Genomic DNA, 24,610 nt, shown 5'->3' with positions numbered 1-24,610 from the left:
CAGAGGGAATAGAGAGAAAGAAATGTAGGATGTAAACTGATGATGGGATATAAGCTATAAAGAAAAGGTACAAGTCAGGGCGGTTTCCCAGAGGTCTTTCCAGACAATTGGGTGGATGATAATACCAGCTATTGAGATAAGGAATCCTGGAGAATGGTTAGATCAAAGCAAAAGGATGTGTTCCATTTTAGACATATTGACCTTGAGATCTTCCGCAGGACATCCAAGAGGAGGTCTTAAGTAAGCATTTGACACATAAGTCGCAAATTCAGGACAGAGGCCTGAATTGAAGGCATAAGTCATTAGTGATTCTACTTCTTGTTGGCAATAGAATGTGTGACGGAATTATTTTTCAATATTAACATATGCTTTGTTTTTGTCCAAAAATTCTTTTACCCTATAAACTACCCCCATTCAGGCAACAAAACTTTACCATATTAATTGTATCCAAAAAAAGGGCCAAATTCTAGACTTCTAAGTCAAAGCTCTGAAGAACTTGAGGCCCAAATTTTGCATCATAAACAACAGATTCAAAATAATACATAATCAGTTAGAATTAGTTTTCCTGCCCCAGAAAAGATAAAGGGTTTGAGGGCTGGGACAGAAAAGAGTTGAAGAAGTGACAAAAATCTACACTTAGGTGGTTTCTCTGATAAGGGGCCCTATTTATTACCCCTCTACCCATAACTGCCCTGGGCTGACTCTTAGGAAAGGGAGAGAAAACAATGGACACCTCAGATATGCAATCAGCTTAAATATGGAGGAAGCTATGTCTCAGTTCTCATGTGAATCCCAGGGAGTTGATAGGGTCTTCAGAGGGCAGGGTAACTAAGCTATAGCAGACCGGTCCCAGACAGCCTGAGTGTTCCATGCTCCAGTGAGGCATGTGAAAATAACAGAAGTTGCTGAGAGAGAGAAGTGAGCGCTAAAGACCTATTGGTCAATATGAGAAAAACGTAACAGCCATTTCAATGGATTGATGAGCAAAAAGAAGATGGAACAAAGATGTACCAAACAATATAAAAGTCTTATTAAAATACTATTACCTTGCCCCAAATCTACACATGTCAGATGCTAGCTCTTGCTAGAAAAATGCTGCATTAACAAACTATCCCAAACTCAGTGTCTTAAAATAATAGCTATTTAGCAAATGTGTCTGCAGGTTTGCTGGGAGTTAGCTGATTTGGCTGATGTGATGGTGGGTAAATTCTGCTGGACATGTCTCTCACCCTTTTTCTAGGACTGGTGGACTAGTTGAGGCTTGTTTCTCTTATGGTGCCAGTGAAGGTACAAAGGTCAGCATATCCAAATCTGCATATGTTTCAAACCTCTAATCACATTACACCTGATAATATCCTATTGATATATGCTTGCTAATATCCCGCTAAGTCCCGTGGCTGAATCTGGAGTCAAGAGCTCAGAATAGCCTTGTCCAAAGTTATTCAGTAAAGAGAAAGGTGAAGAATTGGGGCTATTGATTCTGTGTCTACCACATCCATACTTAGATGAAATCCCTGGAAGTGGAGGAAGGAAATATCTATGATTTAACCACAAAAGATACAAATTAGTGACAGAAAAATAAAATCACATTGCTTGCATACCCAGGATTTTGAATTGGGCTTTGATAGGAATATTACAATAGGGGCATAAACAAAATGCAAAAAGAACCCAAAGGAAAAATCTCATTCTGACATCAGAATGACATCACAAATAAGGTGACATTTGATGAATGTCCTACGAAAGATGATTAGAATTTTGAACAACTGAGGTTAAGCAAAAGCACAGAATCATGAAAATTATTCTTTGAAATGGCAAAGATTTCTGTGGCTGGATCATGGGATTTATTGAGTGGAGCGATTTCTCCTCAGGAGACCAGACACATGTGAGCTACGCGAATCCACAGAAGTGTTGTTATCTTTCTATTTTTTCCTCGCTTATATGAAGGACTATAGGTCAGGAACTGTGCAAGAGGAGGAATGTGCATATGTTGGGGTGGGGATAGATAGGGGAGGTCTGGAAGGGATAGTTCATCTCAAACTCAAAATAGCAGACTGAGAGAAGACATAGGGAGAACAGACAGAGAAACCAGTAAAGCTGGAAAAAGATAAGAGAAAACCACAACAAGACCTGTTTAACCCTAATTTCTGTGGCTTTTCTGATGAAGATGTAGTATTAATTGTTTCAGAGTTCATCAGAGATCCACGTATCTTAAATCTGAGATATAAGCCAGTTGAAAACAAACATTCCACTTGAGTGGCATTTTAATGACACAAAGGCTAAAAGGGGGGGGGGGGGACATTTGCATAGCAATAACTATTATTGTTTTAAAACTGCATAGAATTTTCAGAGCCCGGAACAACCACCAAATCAGGAATTCAAACCGCACCCTGGGAAGACTGGACTTCCTTTTGTTAAAAAGAAAAACCAAAGATCTCTGAGGTTAGTTACCAGGCAGTAAAAATCAAAAGTCCAAACTCCCCTCTAACCACTGGAATATTTGCCATGTGGACCCACACCCACCTAGGACATTGCCAAAACCCCAAAAAAGTACCATGACTAAGATCCATGTCTTTCTCTGGGTACTATTTCCACAGAAAGCTTCTTATGTCTCTTCCCTGACATTTCACAAAATAGAGAAAAAGGAAAAGAAAAAAAATATCCCTGAGGAAAGGCCAAGTATAAAGAAGAATTTGATTTTGGCATTGCTTTGAAAGATTCCACTTACTTCGTCAACCCATGGAATGCTTATTGTTGAACCAACACCGTAAGAAGGACATGGCTTCAGCTTCAATAAGACTGCACTGTATGCAAAAATATTGAATAAATGGATAAATAATAATTATTGAACTCCTATTGTGTGCCAGAAATGGTAGTGAGAATTCTACATGTGACTCAAAGATCCTGACAAAGATTTCAGAAAGTAAATATTTTTATTATCCCCGTTTTATAGATGAGAAAGCTGAGGCAGAAATAGATTGTGTATCTTTTCCAAGGTTGACATGATAAGAAAGTAGCCAAGTGAGGATTCAGTCCGAGCACTCTGATTCCGGGGTTCATCTGCTCGTGTGCTATGTTCACTGACTCCTAGAGAAGAAATTAGAAATAACACCACCCTTACATTAAACTTTCCAAAGAATATAAAAAGAGAGAACACTTTCCAACTCATTTTATGAGACCAGAATATCCTTCACTAAAAGCTGACATGGATATAATAAAAAAGGAAAATTACAGACCAATCTGTCTTGGGAAGGTAGAAGCAAAAAAAAATGGTATACCAAAATACCAACAAATTGGTTTCAGAGAATTCATATAAACAAATAAGAAAACGATAACCCAAAGAAAAATGAGATTTCACAAAAGAAGATATCCAAATGGTTAAAAAAAAAAAAAAAAAGGGAAAAAGCCACATATTTTTTTAAGTGCTCAATGTCATTAGTCATCAGGGAAATGCAAATTAATGACACGACGTGTCCAACCGAATGATTACAAGTAAAAAGACTGACAAGACAAGGAGCTGGCAAGTATATAAAACAAGAGGAACTCTTGGTACAGTCACTTTGGAGAAAAGTCTAGAAGTATCTACCATAGGTGAACACATAAAATGCCCTATGAACCATACATTCAACTCCTAGGTTTTTACTCAGCAGAAATTCACATATGTGCACCAAAAGACATGTATAAAAATGTGTTTGTGACACTTTTATTCATAAGAGCCCAAAACTGGCAACAACCTAAGTAACTATTAACAGTATAATGGAAAAATTATGATATATTTATACTAGGGAGGACAATACAGCAATAAAAATGATCTACTGCTATACACAATAATTTGAATAAATCTCACAAATTACAACGTTGAGTAAGAAAAAAGCCAGGCATGAAAGTGGGCATACCCTCTATTTCCATTTACATACTGTTTTAAAATAGGCAAAACCGACCTATGGTGACAGAAGTCAGAAAAATACTTACTTTCTGGGAAGTGTTTGTAGCGATTGGTAAGAGAAGAAGGATGCTGGGAATGCTTTATTTGTTGATCAGGGCATTGCTTACATGGTTATGTCCACTTAATGTTTCAAGTATAGTTCCAGAAGTAACACCTTGGTGAGAGAGAAGGTAATCCAAATGCATGGTACGTGTATCTTAAGTCAAAGTGGTTCAACCAGGTAGAAGAACATTAAGCAGATTAAATTTCAAAATCAGCTAAATATCCACAGCATCATTTATTGAGTATCTAAAATATGCATGAAACAAATGTTAAGTCCTGAGAATAAAAAGATGAAAAGACCAACTTGCTATCAGGAAATTGTTCACAATCAAGCTTTTTTGAAAAGGAGGTATAAAAATAATCTATTTCAAAACAAAGTCTGCTCTCTCGGAATTAGGCAAATAGTTTTGAGAGTTTAGGGGAGTGGGGGAAGGCCCTCCAGAAGTGGCAACACTTAAATCTTGTAAGTTTTGCAGGGGAAAGGGCTTTATCAGCCCTTCATCAGCCCATCTATCAGGTGGGAGAGGGAGGGGGTCTGGGCAAAGGTATTTGAAACAGTTGACTGCATTTGCAGAAGAGGACACTGAGAGAAAGCATTGTGAATTACAGGAACATTAGGTAGGTAGGTATAACTAGAGCTGAAAATGCAAGACAGAAATAGAGGTGAGAGTGGGCAAGGAAGGGTCTCTTATTCCATTTTGGATTTTTATCCTGTGGGACACTGGAGCTATTGGAGCTATTGAAGAATTTGTATTTAATCTAATGTGAAGGGTAGATGGGAGGAAGGTAAGACTGGGAAGATGAGGTAGGAGGTTTTATAAAAATTCAGGAATATAGTCAGGTTTTATTAAACAATTCAAAATCTTAGTGGTTTACAACAGCAAACATTTGCTTCTTACTGACAGGTCTGTGGGTCAGTCATGGTCAGTTTTAGCTTGGCTGGGTTGGGCCAGGCTTGGCTTGGCTCCACACTACATAGGCAGACTCCTGTGTGCTCCATGGGTTTTCCATTTCAAAATTCATGATGAAGGAGCAGTGTCTTCTCTGTTCTTCTATTGGTGGAAGGCAGGAGTGCAGGGAGGTAGTGGAGTGGGAAGAAACAGGCAATATCTCCTAAAGCCTCTACTCACAGCTAGCACAATATCCCTTCTATGCACCTGCCACCAGCCAGTCTCATGGCCAACCTCAGTGTCTATAGGACACAGTAGGATTCTCTACCCATAGAGTGAGGAAAGAGAGAATGAACACTTGTTGAACATATTAGCTCAAACTACCACACCAGGCAAAAGATTATGAACCCCTAAACTAAGGCAGACAGAGTAGGAATAAACAAGAGAGGATTAAGAAACCTAGACTAACCAGTTTCTGGTATCCTAGCTATTGTGGCTGAACAGAGATGAACTGTCTTGTGAGGAAACTAGGAAATTAAACCAGAAGTTTTAACTCAAGGAAGTACCTGATTAGAATTGGGTAGTCAATCTAAATCAATTAACGAATTTGAAAACATTAGCCCAAGATGAGAAATTCAAGGGCAAAGCCTCTCAAAGGGAGATAATAAGAGAGAAGAATTTAAATTAGTAGGAGGTGGGGTCAGTAACAATCTTGAGCTTATTCCAGTCCTTGAGGTAACGAGCATCCTGGGAGCTCTCAAAAAGCAGCGCCAGAACAGAGAAAGAATGACAGAAAGGAAGTAGTAGGAATGGGAGAGTTTAGGATGACACCTAGCTGGGCAGGCTAACAAATTAGGTAAATACTAGGGTCCTGCTGAATTATGAAACATAGAAGAAGAGATTTTCAGAAAAAAGTTAGTACGTTCAATTTGGCATGATTTTTAAATCTGAGCCATCTAGGTGAGCATGCCTCCTACTGAGTTGACAATTAGGCCATAGAGTTCCTTCCTTTCATATTGTTTTCACATTCTAGAATTCCCTTTCTCTCCTCCGTCATCCATCCAAAGTCTAAAATTTTCATGATCATTTAAACTTCCAATGCTGTCTTCCTTCTCTGAGCTGCTTACATTTGAAATTAGCATACCTCATTTAACATGGGCCACTTGTGTTATATCTACACATGCACACATGTATGCACACATAACAATTTTGTACCCACAAGTAAACTGTAAGTTACATAATGACAAGGCCTTATGTGAGTTTTGCATCTCCTTCAGAACTTTAGCACAGTACTAGAAAAATTTTGAAACCTAACTAAAAAATGCGTTGGATAATTAACTATTTCGTAGTACTTTTATGACCTAGTTTGAACATTTGAGATAATTCTTATTCTTGAAACACTTGTCCTGGTGTGTATCTCCATGACTAGATCTTTGTGCGATAAAAAAATTGTTGAAGTTTTTACCTTGATTCATACTAAGTGGCAGACAAAAGTTAACCTGGTTTAAAAATTAGGCCATAATAATCAATAATCAAGAGTCTCAAGAGTTGACAGGTTTTTTTTTTTCCAAGATGGTCGATTAGAGGCTTTTAGCACACCTAGGCTACTTGAAAATAGCAATATAGTACACAAAGATCAACTTTGTGAGCTTTAATTCACAAAGAAAAACAAGAATCCATCAGAATTAATTATGAAGGACACCCCAGATCCCAGAGAGGAGAACACTGGCAAAGAGCCCCCATGATAGCATTGAACTGGTAAAAATGAGTGAATCCCCAGTAGGTAAGAGAGGCAGAGAGCCTTTCTCCATGACTCATCTTTCCACTGCGGATCTGAGCAACCCAGGCCAAGGGAGAACACTTTGTTTCCCCTAGGTCCTGGAGCTAACTTGGGGAGAGGCTTGGAGACACTGTAAGGGAAAGATACCAGGAAAAGCTGCAGACATTTTCCTAGACTTGTAACTGAGAGCAGAATGCCATTTTTAATGGCATTGGTAGGAATATAAATTAGTTCAGCCACTTTGGAAGGTAATCTGGAGATTTTTCAAAAGAATTTAAAACAGAACTACGATTTGACACAGCAATTCCATTACTGGATATATACCCAAAAGAAAGCAAATCTTTCTACCAAAAAGACATACACACTTGCATGTTCATCACAGCACTATTCACAATAGCAAAGACATGGAATCAACCTAGGTGGCCATCGGCAGTGGATTGGATTTTTAAAATCTAGTACATATACACCATAGAATACTACACAGCCATAAAAAAGAACAAAATCATGTCCTTTGCAGCTACATGGATGAAGCTGGAATTCATTATCCTAAGTGAATTAACATAGGAACAGAAAGTCACATACTGCATGTTCTCACTTATAAGTGAGAGCTAAACATCGGGTACTGATGGACAAAAAGATGGCAACAACAAAAACCAGGGACTACTAGAATGGGGAGGGGGGAGTGGGGCAAGAATTGAAAGACTAAGTATTGGGTACTATGCTCAATACCTGGGTGACAGAATCAATTGTACTCAAACCTCAGCATCATGCAATATACTCAGGTAACAAACCTGCTCATGTACCCCCTGAATTTAAAATAAAAAATGGAAAAAAAAGAGTTGACAAGACTGAATGGTCAACTACTTGGTGGTTTCTTTCCAAGCAGATGCCAATCAAAAGAAATAATACATGTTACAAATGTAAAAGCAACCAGAAAATCTAAGTATTTTCTCATAAGTGGTTTTGGTTTTTTATATACTTTACATTTAAGTTACCACTCATTCTATGAGAGAAGGAAGTATAGAGAGCAAATGATAAGCTCAAACTTACACAACTTTTTGTTTGGAGGCAGGAATAGAAGACAGGTCTCTAACTTTCAGACCAGAGCACTAAGACGAAGTGAGTATAAACTCCTAACCAGCTGCTTGATCCCAGTAGGGCAGGAATAAAAGATACAATTGGGGCAGCTAAAGAGAATGTTTTAAAATTTTTTAGTTCCTTTTTTAAAGGTAGGCTTTGAAAAACTTCATTTTGTGAGGTGTTCAATGGGGACCTGGAAAACTGCTCTTAGCATTTTAACATAAATTAAAAATCATTTAAGCAGACCTCTATTCAGCTCTTGCCAACTGCACATTTATTTTTCTGGTAAAGGAGGCTTTGCTGTTGCAAATGAAGGGGAAATGAAGGCATTAGAGTTTGGGCATATCAGTGAAAAAAAAAAGAGTTAATGTGGATGTTGGATTAAGTTGCTCTCATGGCTGCAATTTCATTTATCTGGGCAAGGAATTTGCCCCCCAACAAAATACTCTTTAAAACATTCTCTGAAAACTTAAGTCACTGTGTAGAATCTGGAGTTGCTGCAGGTGTTTCTTAAAAGCTCATTAGCCCTCCAGAGAACTATGAAAATAAAATCACTCCAGACCTAATGAGAGTCAGAGAGCAAGGTGGTCAGGGAAGAGCTAAGTTAGGAGGGAGCTGTTTCAATTGCACCTGTATTGAGGGGTGGGTGACCTCCAAGAAGCCTGTAAGCTTAGTTCCATTTTGGATAAGCAACTGAAAAAGTGGGGGATGGGAATGGGGAAATGAAGGATAAAACACTGCTTGCTAATTCTAAACATATGTAGCCAGCACATTGGTGAGTTGAGGTTGGCAAAGGGTAAAACAAAATCTTGCTGCACTGCTTTCCTCAGTGACAGCTATATTTGTTGATTTTTCCATTGGCACCAAGCTTTTTCAGTCTCCACTTTCTTAATTCCGAAACAACAGAGGGCAGTCATCTCTCACGGCTGAATACAACACTTGACATCTATGTTTTCATATAGAGAAGATCATCCTCTGTGGGCCTGCAAAACATCAGTCTCACTCAGGCCTACAGAGTAGAGAAATTTATATATCCACAGTCTGCTGGGTTCAGAGACCACAGACTACACCTCTTCCTTTCCTTCTTGGCTTCTTCCATTTCCTAAAGCATAACCAATATCTGAATAGAATATGGCACATAAGGTTCTTCTCCACCCATTTTCTCCTATTAATAGAACATGGCAAAGGAAAAATCCCATGAATGTCAACAGCTAACTCAATTAAAGATAGCCCACCTGGAGTGAAAATTAATCAGTAGCCTCCTCTTTTGGAAGGTGAAAGAGAAGGCAGGAAGGGATGTCACAAGTTACCATATCATGGAACGTGAGAATAACATGAACCAGGAAGCTGCACGTTCTGCAGGGACTAAGAAGACAAGGTATATTCTATGGTAAGTAATGTAGCCAAAAAGCTTCTTTTTGACTGTGCTTAAGCTAGGACTGGCTGGGAAATAAAGCAGCTTTGTGAATATTTTATTAGTTCTTTCTTATTGGTGAAGTACTTCTTGTAGCAAAACCTTTATTAATTAAAAATGAGCTTTATAAGAATAAGTTTCCTTACTACTACCTACATTTCTCCTGCCAAATCTTATCCCAGTAGGCTGTGAGAGAACTCAACTCACTAACTGTGGTCCCATTTAAAGTATTATAAACTTTGTCCTCTTTGAAGGTACAGAGCTGAAATATTGTCTAATGTGAGCAGTCTGTAAGCTCCTTGAGAGTGAGTACCATCCATATTCATCTCAATATTTAGCACAACACCTACCATTGTCTGTGAATATATTTCAATTCATATCAACTAATATTTATAGAGAATACATATTGTCTAAAACATTTTATTAGCATGACATGAGATAAAAAGGTAATTAAGAAATTTATCCCTATTCCCAAGGTCTTTCTACAATAGAAGAAGGTGATCAGAGATGTAAAAATATTACAGTAATGCCAGGTGAAATAAGAGAAGTATGGTGAAAGAAGTACAAATCATGAAAGAATTTTAAAGGAGAGAAAAAGCCTCTCTTTCTGGAGGTATCCGATATGGTTTGGTTCTGTGTTCCCACCCAACTCTCATATCAAACTGTAATCCCCAGTGTTGGAGGAGGGGCCTGGTGGGAGGTGATTGAATCATGGGGGTTGTTTCTAACGGTTTAGCACAATCCTCCTAGTGCTGTCTTGTGATAGAGTTCCCAGAAGATCTGATTGTTTGAAAGTGTGTAGCACTTTCTGCTTTGTTCTCTCTCCTGCCAGTCATGTGAAGATGTACCTGCTTCCCCTTTGCCTTCTGCCATAATTGTTAGCTCCCTGAGGCCTCCCTAGAAGCAGAAGTCTGCACACCCTGCAGAATCATTAGCTGCTTAAACCTCTTTTCTTTACAGATTACCCAGTCTCAATTATGTCTTTATAGCGCTGTGAGAACAGACTAATACAGTATCCATGAAAGCTAACTAGAGCCAATGATTTTTGAGATAACCCTGACAGATAAACAGGATTTAAATAGGCAGAGCTGAAAAAAGAAAACTGCTTAGTGTGATATGCATACAGAGAAGAATGATTCTGTTTGACCAAGGAAAAGGACACATAAAGAAAAGTGAATGTTAAGGCTGGAAAGGTGGATTCAGTCTAGCAGTGTTTTCTCAAGTTGCAGGTTATGAATGGATAAATATTGTCTGTTGGTATTTGGTATCTATTCATGGCTCTTTCTATTCTATATTCTGGTCCCATATGTCAAGCTCTAGAAAGTTCAATATTACATGTGCAAGACTCTTTTGCAGCTTAGGTTTTATACATTATTTAGAATCTGACAATCAGATGTATTCCTATAGAGTTTGGAAGGCAAAAAGGAGATGTGAGCCAGTGGTGTGCAGCAGTGTCAGCTAAAAAGATTGAAAATTTGGAAGACATTTCAGAGCGCATTCCAGGAGCCTAATTTTCTGAGGTTATGCCGGGAAATCTCCAAAGTTGAAAGATAAGACACTGTGCCTTGAACACCCTACAACTATGAAAAAGGCAGTATTTGGTAGTGTCTTTCCATTCAGAAGGCAATGTGTATGAATGAGGCATCTGAGTGTGCTCCTCCTATCCAACCACCAATTGTATCAGTCATCTATCACCTTAATAATGCTATAAAACAAACCACTTCAAAATATAGTGGCTTCAAATGAAACTCATTTATTATTTTTATATCAGTCAACTGGGGACTTACTATTCTGGGATAGTCCCAGCTGGGAAAACTCAGCTCTTTCACACATGGTGTCATATCTTCCAGCAACCTAATACTGTACAGGATTTGGAAAAAGATACAAACACACAGGACCTTTTTCAGCTTCTTCTTCAGTCAAGTTATCTGTTATCCCATTGACCAATGCAAGCCTCATTGCTACGCCCAACAACAGATAGAAAGGGACTATAAAGTTACAAGTCAAAGTGTATAGATACATGGCAGCCATTAAGTGGGGCCATTAATGCAATCATCTACCAAACTGAGTACATGTTAAAGCTGCCAGTTTTGAGTAGGGCCCAGAATAAGAGAAGGCTCTGCAGCAGTCTAGGCTGCAGTTCAAGAAGCTCTGGCTTTATGACCCAGTATATCTAATGATTTTTAAATTGTTACAGATGCAGATACTATACAGGCACTCCAGCAAGTGTTGATAGGAAAATCCTAAAATTATCAGAGCAAGCTATTTCCCTCTTGGGAAATACGTATTTAACAAATACTCTTGCTACATTGCAAACTCGCCACACACTAATACACATGGCCTTATGAGGAGTTCCCTATAACTAGTCAATTGAAAAAGAAGAAAAAAATGTCAGCCTGGTTTGTAGCTGACACCAGCCAAAACTGAACTGCTGCATATTAAAACCCCAATTGTAAGTAGCCCAATACAAGGACAATCAGAAAAAGCAATATGTTCAATGAGCAAAATTTTATGCATTTTTTTGTCTTTTTTTTTTCTTAAGAGCCAATTTTAGTTGAAAGAAAAAGCAGAGGAAAGATTAAAGGTCACTTGAGCTGGTAGAAACAGATATAAACCTCAGAGAATATCTGCACGGGAGCCCACACCTTTGCTGCAGCACAAAGGCAGAGAACCACAGTGCATGAATAACAGGAAATGTATGTTTAAGAAGTCACGTGGCATGCAACGTAAAAACTAGGAAGCCCATTTGCCCTCTAGGTGGAAGGTCCAGCAGCGGCTTTCCACTAGGAAAGTATCCAAGTCATGACACCAAATATGTTAGCGGTGGAAGAGATCGGAGTTACACCAAGTTACCAGTGGCCTATCTATGGGTCCATAGCAACTTCAATTCTTGCCTCCTCAGAAGACAGAATTCGACTGAGTGGCATAAGGCAGAATTAGAGACTAAGGCAAGCTTCAAAGCAGGAGTGAACGTTTATTAAAAAGCTTTAGAAGAGAAAGGAAAGGCGGGGAGAGAGAAGAAGGAAAGTACCGCTTGGAAGAGGGCCAAGCAGGCAACTTGAGAAAGCAAGTGCACCCAATGAGCAAACTTAAATAGTGCATCTGGCTCTACACTTTCCCTGAAAGGAGAGAGAGAAGGGTTTCAATCTGCAGTCCATGGGAAAGAGCTAATGGCTTGGCCAGTCATGGATGGGAAAGAAAAAAGATTAGAGAATTCGTTATGCGAAAGTCTGGAAAAAAGACCTATTGCTGGACTCCTCAGAATGGCAGAGTAGGAGAACATTTGCGTTCCATTGAATTCTCACCACAGGGCTGGCTTCTCCACTGAGGAGAATCCTACCTAGTGAGGAGAAGAAAACCTGTCCTGTGGATTTCATTTAGCCTTTTTCACTGGCTACCCTACGGCTTGGTCAATAAGCATAGAAACTTACTGGCATGATAGCAGAGATGGAAGTGATGCATGACTCAGCAATATGAACTTTCTCTCACCAAAGAAGATGCAGAAAATGATACTAATGAATATCTGCTACATCAAGGAAACAGCAGAAAACACAAACGCCACGTGTACACAAACACACACACAAGAGAGATGTGAGAATATTGTATCCATAAAATAGAACAGGTATGGTATTGAAAAAGGTAAAATTATTTTAGAAATAATTAGAAGTTTAAAATATAACTCTTGATTTAAATAATTAAATATATAGACTAGATAGAAGAATGGAAAAATATAAATATCAAATAACTAAGCTTGAAAATTGAGATAAAAAAATTATCCCAAAACACAGTAGTAACACAGTACAAACATATGTGAGTAGAAAACTGGAGACATAAAATGTGGATGTAAGAATTCTCATATTCAAAAAAGAGTCCAAATAACCAAAACAATCCTAAGCAAAAAGAACACAGCTGGAGGCACCACACTACCCGACTTTAAACTGCACTACAAGGCTATAGGAGCTTAAATAGCATGGTACTTGTACAAAAACAGAGGCACAGACAAATGGAATAGGTTAGAGAATCCAGAAATAATGGGAGTACACTTACAACTATCTGATCTTTGACAAACCTGACAAAAACAAGCAATAGGGAAAGGACACCCTATTCAGTAAATGCTACTGGGATAACTGGCTAGCCATATGCAGAAGATTGAAACTGGACCTATTCCTTATACCATATATAAAAATCAACTCAAGATGGATTAAACATTTGAATGTAAAACCCAAAACTATAAAAATCCTAGAAGATAATCTAGGAAATACCATTTTGGACATAGGACGTGTCAAAGATTTCATGACAAAAATGCCAAAAGCAATTGCAACAAAAACAAAAATTGACAAATGGTATCTAATTAAGCTAAAGAACTGCTGCACAGCAAAAGAAACTGTCAACAGTATAAACAGACAACCTATAGAAAGGAAGAAAATATTTGCAAACTATGCATCTGACAAAGGTCTAATATCCAGAATCTATAAGGAACTTAAATTAACAAGCAAAAAAACACCACCATTAAAAAGTGAGCAAAGGACATAAACAGACACTTTTCAAAAGAAGACACACATGGAGCCAACAAGCATATGAAAAAATGCTCAACACTGCTAATTATTACAGAAATGCAAATCAAAACCACAATGAGATACCATCTCCCACCAGTCAGAATGGCTATCACTGAAAAGTAAAAAACAACAGCTGTTGGTAAGGTTGCAGAGAAAAGGGAACCCTTATACACTGCTGATGGGAATGTGAATTAGTTCAGCCATTTTGGAAAGCAGTTTGGCAATTTCTCAAAGAACGTAAAACAGAATTGCCATTCTGCCAAGCATTCCCATTATTGTGTATGTACCAAATGAAATATAAATTATTCTACCTTAAAGATACATGCACGTGTATGTTCATCATGGCACTATTCACAATAACAAAGACATGGGATCAAACCTAAATGCCCATCAGTGATAAACTGGATAAAGAAAATGTGGCACATACATACCGCGGAATATATCCAGTCGTAAAAAAGAATGAAATCATCTCATATGCAGTAACATGGATGAAACTGGAGGGCATTATCGTAAGCAAACTAATGTAGGAACAGAAAAGCAAATACCACATGTTCTCATTTATAAATGAGAGTGGGAGCTAGCCATTGAGTACACATGGACACAAAGAATGGAACAACAGACACTGGGGCCTTCTTTACAGTGGAGGGAGGGAGGAAGGTGAGGATCCAAACACTACCTATTGGTACTGTGCTTTTTACCTCGGTGACAAAATAATCTGTATGCCAAACCCCTATGACACCCAATTTACCAACATAACAAACCTACACATGTACCCCTGAACCTAAAATAAATAAATAAATAAATAAAATGATGTGGGAAAAAGGTTTAATCATAAGAACTCAAATACAAGTTTATGCCAAACAAATCTGAAAATTAGTTGAAATCGATAATGTAGTAGAAAAAACTGAGTAAGCAAAGTTGACTCAAAAATGAGCTGACACCCTGAAAAACCCAATAACTATAAAAGAAATTAAGAAGAAATCAAAACTCTAGAAAGGACACAATTCCCAAACAATCTTCTGGGCACATTGTATTAAACTTACAAAGAACAGATAATTCCTGTATTATTCACACTCTTACAGAACATAGAAAAAAATGGAATGTTTTCAGCTCATTCTACAAATTTAACATCACAGTGTACCATAACCAGATAAAAATAGAAAGAAAGAAACCCACAAAAAAATTTAAAAAACCCAAAGACAAATAGAGGCAAAAATCTCCCCCAAAATATTGGAATTTTTTATATTATACTTTAAGTTTTGGGATACATGTGCAGAAGGTGCAGGGTTATTACATAGGTATACATGTGCTATGGTGGTTTGCTGCACCCATCAACCCATCATCTACATTAGGTATTTCTCCTAATGCTATTCCTCCTCTAGCCTTCCAACTCCCAACAGGCCCCACTGGGTGATGTTCCCCTCCCTGTGTCCATATATTCTCATTGTTCAACTCCCACTTATGAGTGAAAACATGTGGTGTTTGGTTTTCTGTTCCTGTGTTAGTTTGCTGAGAATGATGATTTCCAGGTTCATACATGTTCCTGCAAAAGACATTAACTCATCCTTTCTTATGGCTGCATAGTGTATACGTGCCATTGTGTATATGTGCCACATTTTCTTTATCCAGTCTAACATGATGGGCATTTGGGTTGGTTCCAAGTCTTTGCTATTGAGAATAGTGCTGTAATAAACATACATGTGCATGTGTCTTCATAGCAGAATGATTTATAATCCTCTGGGTATATACCCAGTAATGTGATTGCTGGGTCAAATGATATTTCTGCTTCTAGATCCTTGAGGAATCGCCACATTATCTTTCACAATCGGTTGAACTAATTTACATTCCCACCAACAGTGTAACAGCATTCCTGTTTCTCCACATCCTCTCCAGCATCTGTTGTTTCATGACTTTTTAATGATTGCCATTCTAACTAGCATGAGATGATATCTCATTGTGGTTTTGATTTGCATTTCTCTAATGACCAGTGATGGTGAGCTCTTTTACATATGTTTGTTGGCTACATAAATGTCTTCTTTTGAGAAGTATCTGTTCATATCCTTTGCCCACTTTTTGATGGGGTTGTGTGTTTTTTTTTTTCTTGTACATTTGTTTAAGTTCCTTGTAGATTCTGGATATTAGCCCTTTGTCAGATGGCTAAACTGCAAAAATTTTCTCCCATTCGATAGGTTGCCTGTTCACTCTGATGATAGTTTCTTTTGCTGTGCAGAAGCCCTTCAGTTTAATTAGATCCCGTTTGTCGATTTTGGCTTTTATTGCCATTGCTTTTGGTGTTTCAATCAAGAAGTCTTTGCCCATGCCTATGTCCTGAATGGTATTGCCTAGGTTTTCCTCTAGGTTTTTATGGTTTTATGTCTTACATTTAAGCCTTTAATCCCTCTTGAGTTAATTTTTGTATAATGTTTACACATTGAAGGGGTCCAGTTTCAGTTTTCTGCATAGTCTAGTCAGTTTTCCCAACACTATTTATTAAATAGAATCCTTTCCCCATTGTTGTTTGTGCCAGGTTTGTCAAAGATCAGATGGCTGTAGATGTATGGCATTATTTCTGAGGCCTCTGTTCTGTTCCATTGGTCTATATATCTGCTTTGGTGCAAGTACCAGGCTGCTTTTGTTACTGTAGCCTTGTAGTAGAGTTGAAAGTCAGATAGCATGATGCCTCTAGCTCTGTTCTTTGTGCTCAGGATTGTCTTGGTCATACGGGCTCTTTTTTGGTTCCATATGAAATTTAAAGTAGTTTTTTCTAATTCTAAGAAGAAAGTCAATGGTAGCTTGATGGGGATGGCATTGAGTCTATAAATTACTTTGGGCAGTATAGCCATTTTCATAATATTGATTCTTCCTGTCCATGAGCATGGAATGTTTTTCCATTTGTTTCTGTCCTCTCTTATTTCCTTGAGCAGTGGTTTGTAGTTTTCCTTGAAGAGGTCCTTCACATCCCTTGTAAGTTGTATCCCTAGGTATTTTATTCTCTTTCTGGGACATAAACTATCGCATAAATAGAACCAATGACAAAAAGCACATGATTATCTCAACAGATGCAGAAAAGGCCTTCAATAAAATTCAACAGCCCTTCACGCTAAAAACTCTCAATAAACGGTATTGATGGAATGTATCTCAAAATAATAAGAGCTATTTATGACAAACCCACAGCCAATATCATACTGAATGGGCAAAAGCTGGAAGCATTTCCTTTGAAAATCGGTACAAGACAAGGATGCCCTCTCTCACTGCTCCTATTCAGCATAGTATTGGACATTCCGGCCAGGGCAATCAGGCAAGAGAAAGAAAGAAAGCGTATTCAAATAGGAAGAAAGGAAGTCAAATTGTCTCTGTTTGCAGATGACATGATTGTATATTTAGAAAATACCATCATCTCAGCCCAAAACCTTCTTAAGCTAATAAGCAACTTCAGCAAAGTCTCAGGATACAAAATCAATGTGCAAAACTAACAAGCATGCCTATACACCAATAATAGACAATCAGAGAGCCAAATATTGACATTTTAACTCAGTAGTGCATTAAGAGAATTATAGCATGAACTTGCAGTCTTTTTCACAGAAATGCTGGGATAGAGAAACATTAGTCTGTCATTTAGTGTAATTCACTACACCAAGAGCTTAAAAAAGAAAAATTACATTATTACCTAAATACACACGAAAAGGCACTTACTAAAGCTTAATGATCACTCTTGATAAGAAAAGATTTTCTTCAGCAAACTGACAGAAGCTACCACCAGAAACCTATATGATACTTCTGATGAATCATAAAGACCACTTTCATTGAAGTTTAAAATAAGTGGAAGGTTCTGTTACTCCCTCAGTGGGAACAAACTCCAAAAAAGCAAGGTAGTAAATCAAGAAACAGAAAGATATGGGATCCAGGAAGCAGGAGATACAACACAGAAGAGAGGCAAAGGAAATCCCTGGGATTACTGTGAAGGAAAATCCAGAATGATAAATGTGCAGAAGATCTAGAAAGTAAGGTACAGAAGGTTGAATGATTACTGGAAGGATAATTCAAAAAAAATTAAAAAAATTAAATTGACAGGACAGTGTTAAAATTCATTGCAACAATATGTAGACTTTGGGCAGAGAGTTTGCATAGAAATTAGTAATCCATTTACAAAAACTAAGCAAAGAAAAAATGAATTAATGATTAATCCTGGACAGGGAGACTTAAGAAAAATAAATATAGTATTCTATATGACTCAGCTGAAAAATACTATTTATAATCATTGGGCTGGGAACAGTGGCTTATGCCTGTAATCCCAGCACTTTGGGAGGCCGAGGCAGGTGGATCACTTAAAGTCAGGAGTTCGAGACCAGCCTGGCCAACATGGTGAAACCCCATCTCTACTAAAAATATAAAAATTACCCCCGCATGGTGGTGGGTGCCTGTAATTCCAGCTACTCAGGAGGCTGGGACAGGAGAATCACTTGAACCTGGCAGGCAGAGGTTACAGCGAGCCGAGATCATGCCACTGCACTCCAGCGTGGGTGACAAGAGTGAGACTCCATCTAAAATAAAAAACAAAATAAAAAATATAGCCACAATAATATATAATATGTAAACTGAATACTGATTTAACCAAAACTGTGATGTAAATCATTTGGGAATATGGGGGAGGGCATATATTAGAGAGCTCTAATCTTCCATAATAGTAAGTCAATGAACAATATTTAAAATTGAAAAAATTTAAAAGTATTAATATAAGCATGATATTTAGAAATATAAGTATTAAAAAAAACAGAAGAAATAGCTATGAGAATTGAAAGTGGTTGCTACTGAGGAATGACAGAGGTGGAGAAGGATGAAGCGAGGACTGTCAGTTTCTATGTTGTGTAAAACTAATTTACTTACCTAAAATACCTTCATATATTCCTTTAGTAAAAATTAAAACTAAATTCAGATTTTAAAAAAGACTGACAGTATCCAGGGAGGATGTAGAGAAACATATGTAATCTTAGACCTGATAGCTAAGAGAATAACTTAGTACAGGCTTTCTAGAGAGTATGTTGGCAGTAATATCAAAATTTCGAATATCCTTATTATCTAATCCAACAATTCCTCCTCTGGCAAATTATTTTAAGAAAACAACAGGGCAGATGTAAAGATTTACCTAAAAGGGTGTTCACAGGATCATACTTTAAAATACTGGAACATTCTGACTATTGATAAGGACTGATTTAGTACATTATATACTTCCATACAGGGGAATACCTGCAGACTTTTACAATATTGACATAAAGTAGTGGTTTCAAGTCATGTTTTTGGAAGTCTATATTCATTTCTCTAGGGCTGCCATAACGAAGTACCAAAATCTAGGTGACTTAGAAAAACAGAAATCTATTGTCTTATGGTTGTTGGCTAGAACTCTTAGATCAAGGTGTCAGCAGTGCTGGTTCCATCTGAGGGCTGTAAGGGAGAATTTCTTTCATGCTTCTCTCCTACTTCTTGCATTTGCTGGCAATCTTTGGGGTTCCTTGGCTTGTGGATGCACCACTCTGATCTCAGCCTTTATCTTCACATGGCAGTCTTCCTATGCCATGTACCTGTGTCTGCATCCAGATTTCCCTTTTTTGTAGGGACATCAATCATGTTGGATTAGGGTCCACCCTGGTAACCTCATCTTAACTTGATCATCTGTAAATACCCTGTAAGCATTTGGTCACATTCAAGGAACTTGGGGGGTAGGACTTCAACATCTTTTTACAGAATACATTCAACCCATAACAGAATTGTGGAGTCTCTGAGGGGTGCCTCAAAAACTGTTGCAATTAACTGTAGGTGTTGAGCCAGTGAGCTCTAGACTTCCCTTGTCCACTTTAACTAGAAAAGTTCTTATTTTTATAAATTAATATTCTGAAAGTTCATATGAAGAAAAGCTTCCACAATTTAAAATGTTTAAAAGCAACCAACATAAAACTATATTTATATATGTCCCAAATATATTGCTAATTAACAAAAGCAGTTTGCAAGCATGTGAATATGTTCCCAGTTCTATATAAGTTTCAAAAAGTCACGATCTATAGCTACAGTGCTTATATTTAGATCAATATCATTTTTGGTACAACATATCCACAAAATATTTACAGTATTAACATGACTATAATTTTTCAAGTTCCCTTTATATATGTCTTCATATTTTTCTATATTGTCTAGTTTTTTGCAGTGCTATATCTTGTAATTAAAAAAGACTATATTATTAAAGATATAAAAAGGTGGCCAGGTGTGATGGCTCATGCCTGTAATCCTAGGATTTCAGGAGGCTAAGGCAGGCAGATGGCTTGAGCCCAGCAGTTCACAATCAGCTCAGGCAACATGGCAAAACCCTATCTCTAAAAAATAAAAATAGAAAAAGACATGATATTCAGTAAATACATGTTGGTAAATTGATCAATATAATTTTATTAGTCTGGCTTGGCTTATAAGAATTTCAAACTGCATCCATGTCCCTACAGACCATCATTCTTAGCAAACTATCACAAGAACAGAAAACCAAACACCGCATGTTCTCACTCATAGGTGGGAACTGAACAATGAGATCACTTGGACTCGGGAAGGGGAACATCACACACCGGGGCCTATCATGGGGAGGGGGGAGTGGGGAGGGATTGCACTGGGAGTTATACCTGATGTAAATGACGAGTTGATGGGTGCTGACGAGTTGATGGGTGCAGCACAGCAACAGGGCACAAGTATACATATGTAACAAACCTGCATGTTATGCACATGTACCCTAGAACTTAAAGTATAATAATAATAAAAATAAAAATAAAAAAAGAAAAAAAAGAATTTCAAACTGAGAGAATTTGCGTAATTATTCAAGTTCTACTTTTCAGAACATCAATCCTTGACATTCAAATCCTACTGATGCTCTCTGATAAAAGTGAGTCTGAAAACCCAAGTCTATTCACGGATGAACAAACAAAATGTGGTACAAACATACAATGCAATATTATTCAGCCTTTAAAAACAAGAAAATTCTGACACATAGTACAACATGGGTGAACCTTGAAGACATTATGTTAAGTGAAATAAGATAGTCACAAAAGGACAAATGCTGTGCGATTCCACTTACATGAGGTATTTAGAGTAGTCTAATTCATAGACACCAAAAGTAAAATGGTAGTTACTAGGGACTGGAGGCAGGGGTAAATGAGGACTTATTGAATGAGTATGGAGTTTCAGTTTTGCAAGAACAAAAATTGTTCTGGAGATGGGTGGTGGTGATGGTTGCACAACAGTGTGAGTGTGCCGAATACCACTGAACTGTACACTTAAAAATGGTTAAAATGGGCTGGCTGAGGTAGCTCACGCCTGGAGGCTGAGGTGAGTGGATCACCTGAGGTTTGGAGTTCGAGACCAGCCTGGCCAACATGGTGAAACCCTGCCTCTACTAATAATAACAAAAAACTTAGCCGAGCTTGGTGGTGCACACTTGTAACCCCAGCTACTCGGGAGGCTGAGGCAGGAGAATCGCTTGAACCCAGAAGGCGGAGATTGCAGTGAGCCGAGGTTGCAGTGAGCTGAGACCATGCCATTGCACTCCAGCGAAACTCCATCTCAAAAAAAAAGTTAAAATGATGACTCTTGTACATAGTTTACCACAATTAAAAAATAAACAATAAAAAAATATTTTGATCTTAAAACACTTCAAGGTAATGTGTACCTAGCTGACATTCATTTTTAATATCATAAGCTCATTTACTTATTATTTTTCATTAATGAATCATAACATAATCACCATTTTCATCATCCCTATCAGCATCAAAGTACTGCAAAAATCAGCTGTATGCTTTATTCTAAAGATCACTTTTCATTTTCTTTATACAGGCAGCATAAATACTTTTTGGAGAAAAACACTATGAGGAGCATTGAGAAAGTCCTTATTTGGAATACTTAGCTGGACTTACCTAAACTGAACTTTCCCTTCCTTGACCCAGGGCAACCTCTGCCAAGCCCACTACCCTCCAGCTCCCACGCCATGAAAGATCGAAGAAGATAATCAGAAAAGCCACCCAAGAAAAGGAAAAGGGAGAATCAGTTACATATCCAGCAAGCCAGAAAACAAGAAAACCCAAATCTGTTCCAGTTCTCTAGTTTCACCTTAAAGGCAAGGAACTGTAGATGCTTGTGAGGAGCTCTTCAAAGCCTAAATTCATAGCCTCTCTACGCGGGAGGTTACCAGCATCTGAAGAAAAACAACCACTACCAGAAAAGCTCTTCTTTGTTTTCATTCTTTGCAGTCCTTCAGGAAACTCTTGATAATGTGAAATGTTATTACTGCAAATGTTGGCTCAGGCAAGTTTACTCTAGAGTCTGACTATCACTGACTTGTTCGCAAAATAAAATCATTTTTAAAGCCTACGAGGAAAGCCAAGAGCAAACCACAAATCAGAAAACCACCAAGGCGGGCTGGCCTCATTGCCAGAGTTTAATGTGATCTAATGGGAGGACAACGAGATGTGAGAATTTGATTTTACGATGCTCCATGTAACATTTGGCAATACGGAGGGGTTGGGCCCAACTTCCCCATCCTTAAGCAAACATTTGAAGTAATGTTTCACTTTCTCATCAGTTTTAATTCTGTCAACGAGAGGGTAGAAATTCAGCCTGCCCTGCTGATTTTAAAAGTGCCGTCTGCTTCGGATGCTCATAGATTTGCTTAATATCCATTTGTATAAGATGAAGATGGGCAGGTGGGGAAGGGGCCAGGAAAATAGGATGAAACTATTTAGTGGCAGTGTACCAACTGGACTGCCACTCTCTTCTGCACTGGTGATTTATTCCATGGGTGGGAAGGCAGGAATAGGGCTAACTTAAGCAACATTCTTTCGCAAGCAAAAACTAACCCCAATGAGAAAGAGTCAGATCTGGGCTGAATCACATTGCCCAGTCTCACAGCAAATGGGACCGGAACTCAGGTGGAGCTCTACTTCCCATCACTCATTCTTTAAAAAAGAAATAAAATGGTAGCAACACAGAAACACTTTGCATATGTCAAATTAACAGCAGAGGACCCTATGGAATAGAGAAAGTCAGTCAGGAAATCCCATAAAAGGGCACATGAGCAATGAAAAATACATTAAAGTTACATATTTCATGCAGCTTTTATTTCTGTTGCCAGGACAATGGAATGAGAATCAGATCTCTTTTTTTCCTTCTTACGGAAGAATGCAACCCTACCAATGCCAAACTCCTACTTACACTGTCATTTTATAGCAATTACAAAGTTGGCCCAGTGAAGAAATGTAAAACTCATAGAGTCAAGTTTCTTGAAGCAATAGTTTGCTAAAGGAAGTGTAACAAATCCAAGGGTCTAGGAAAAATTTACTAGAACTTCTATTTCTATTGACTTTTAAGCTAAACACTAAGAAGGAAAGAAAGCCTCACTAAGAGTTAAAATCTGGATGACACCAGGTGTCCACACCGGGTGACAGTCACCTCTCACCCGCCACCTGTGGACTGTGAGTCTTCCTGAAAGAAGGTTGAGAGCTCAAAGTGCTGAGGGTATGATAGGGGTAGCATCACTTCAGGCAGGCTGGGCTGCAGTAACATATAGACCAAGCAGGTAATGGCTCAACACAATAGAAAGTTAGTTTTTGCTTAGGTAGCCATTCTGGTGATGAGATCAGCAGGACAGCTCAAGCCATGCCATCACTCAGATGAGGCTCTGCCAACTTCCACTTATGGTTAGCATAGCCATCTGCATTGCTTCCTGCAGGAAGAAGGAAGAACCATGGAGAATCACTTCTAGGAGGCTTTTTATGGGACCAGACTGGAAGTGGTACATATTATTGAAGTTCATCCTCCATTGGCCATGACTTAGTCTCAGAGTCACACTTAACTACAAGGGAAGCCAGGAAATGTAGCCTGGTTATGTGCTCAAGAAGAAGAAACAAATTATGGCTGAAAGTCAGCAGTTTCTACCATAGGAGTCCTCATCCATTCAGTGGATTGCAGTGTATTGCAATCAACATGTTCCCCTCACACAGATTTAACCATTTTAATAAAATGTAACCTCATGAAATGAACAGGTAGCTGAAAAATATTCCTACTACAAAGTTAAAAATTGAAGATAATATTAATAATACGAACACAAGCCAACCACAAGAAAAGAACAGAGCTAAAGCCTCATATTTTAAACTCTTTGTCAATAATAATGTGAGGTTTTTTAAAAAAAGACTATTAAATTACTTCTGGAAAGAAGTCAAATCAAATATTTTTAAAAATTTTAAGTTTATTTGAAATACAGATTTATATCCACTTTTATAATAATGAACCTTATATTCCATATATACCTGAAACATGACTAATAAGAATGTGAACATATCAAAATTAGCAAAAAATTTAAGTAGTCATAAAATAAACATGGAGAAAAGCTTCTGTAATTTTATGTGCAGTTTAAAGTCATGTTATACTTAATCTATTATTTTGAAAAATTTTACTAAGCTTGATGAGAGATATTTAGAGGTCTCCTTTGAGATTTCTCATTAAATAATAAAGTACAAAAAGAAACATACCATTGGGTTCTCATTTTTTCTTCACCCCATAATTTAAAATTGCAAAATAACATATGTAAAACAATCTGGCAGTAGGCTGGGCGTGGTGGCTCACGCCTGTAATCCCAGCACTTTGGGAGGCCAAGGTGAGCAGATCACTTGATGCCAGGAGTTCGAGACCAGTCTGTGAAATGTAGCAAACCCCGTCTCTACTAAAAATTAGCTGGACATGGTGGCATACACCTATAATCCCAGTTACTCAGGTGGCTGAGGCACAAGAATCACTTGAACCTCAGAGGCGGAGGTTGCAGCGAGCTGAGATTGTACCACTGCACTCCAGCCTGGGCAACAGAGTGAGACTCTGTCTCAGAAAAAA

At 38.0% G+C, this 24,610-nt stretch overlaps 1 long non-coding RNA gene across 1 annotated transcript; it reads left to right on the top strand.

Moving 5' to 3' along the window:
- The first annotated feature begins 1,761 nt into the window (after window positions 1-1,761).
- LOC105544589 lies at window positions 1,762-24,247 on the top strand. Its single transcript, XR_001006790.1, has 2 exons — window positions 1,762-1,882; window positions 21,566-24,247. It is a non-coding gene; the product is annotated as an uncharacterized LOC105544589 (long non-coding RNA).
- The last annotated feature ends 363 nt before the right edge of the window (window positions 24,248-24,610 follow it).

Source organism: Mandrillus leucophaeus, unplaced genomic scaffold, assembly GCF_000951045.1.
Source record: "Mandrillus leucophaeus isolate KB7577 unplaced genomic scaffold, Mleu.le_1.0 Scaffold301, whole genome shotgun sequence".
NCBI lineage: Eukaryota > Metazoa > Chordata > Mammalia > Primates > Cercopithecidae > Mandrillus > Mandrillus leucophaeus.
This window is presented reverse-complemented; position numbering and strand designations above follow the sequence as displayed.